A 1087-nucleotide genomic window follows, 5' to 3' on the forward strand; every position below is an offset into this window, starting at 1 on the left:
AGAAATATCAGCATCTGGAGAGCAAGGGACAAAGAAGGGAGGTGAAAGCCTGGTGAGCACAACTTTGCCTGCTCCTGTGCTTCAGGGCATGGATGCTGGCCATCAAAGGCATTCCTTCAAGGATCCTCTCACATTCTCCAGATTGTGCTGAGTTCCATCCAAACTGAGTGTGAAGACCACACTTTCCAAAGGCCCCACTTTGGAGGAGAGGACGGGGCCTGACACCCAGAGGTACGAAGTGAAGTGGTACGGAAAGAAAAACAAGATGTGACTGGGCCAGGGTAAATCCACCCAGGACCATCTGTTTGCAGCGTGTGTCCCCTTAAACATCTTCTCGGGCAAGAACCCAAACTGTCCCATTTAAAAAGGCTTACTTGCCTTTCCCCAGCTGCCTCTAAGGTGCTCAGTCCTTCCGAGGAAGCAAAGGCCACTTTTGGGGTGATGCCCTCGCTTCATCCAGCGACTAGCACCGTGCCCGGCAGCCCCACCTAGCACTTGCCCGCACCATGGCCTCCGTCTTGGAGCTGGCATGCATCTACTCGGCCCTCATCCTGCATGACGATGAGGTGACAGTCACGGAGGATGAGATAAATGTCCTCATTAAAGCAGCCGGTGTAAATGTTGAACATCTCTGGCCAGGCTTGTTTGCAAAGGCTTTGGCCAATGTCAACATCGGGATCCTCATGCGCAATGTGGGGACTGGTGGACCTGCCCCAGCAGCTGGTGCTGCCCCAGCAGGAGGTCCTGCCCCTCCATCACTCCTGCCCCAGCTGAGGAGAAGAAAGCAGGAGCAAAGAAAGAAGAATCTGAAGAGTCTTATGATGGCATGCGCTTTGGTCTTTTTGACTAAACCTCTTTAGTAACAGGGTCAATAAAAAGCTGAGCTCTTTGCTGCCGGTCAATAAAAAGCTGAACTCTTACTGCTATAAATAAATAAATAAATAAATAAATAGGCTTAACTCAGAATTCCTAGCAGGAGATTTCTGTTTATATATTATTGGTCAGGAGTGTGTAACAGGAACACCTCTCGCTACTGGAGAGGCTGGGAATGCAAGTTTTTATATGGGCACGTTGGCACCTTTAATCC

General features: G+C 50.0%; 1 pseudogene; it reads left to right on the forward strand.

The window, feature by feature from the left end:
* The first annotated feature begins 506 nt into the window (after positions 1–506).
* On the forward strand, positions 507–850 carry LOC102993613 (60S acidic ribosomal protein P1-like; annotated as a pseudogene).
* Positions 851–1087: the final 237 nt, after the last annotated feature.

The sequence above is a fragment of the Physeter macrocephalus genome, chromosome 19 (genome assembly GCF_002837175.3).
Source record: "Physeter macrocephalus isolate SW-GA chromosome 19, ASM283717v5, whole genome shotgun sequence".
NCBI classification, from domain to species: domain Eukaryota; kingdom Metazoa; phylum Chordata; class Mammalia; order Artiodactyla; family Physeteridae; genus Physeter; species Physeter macrocephalus.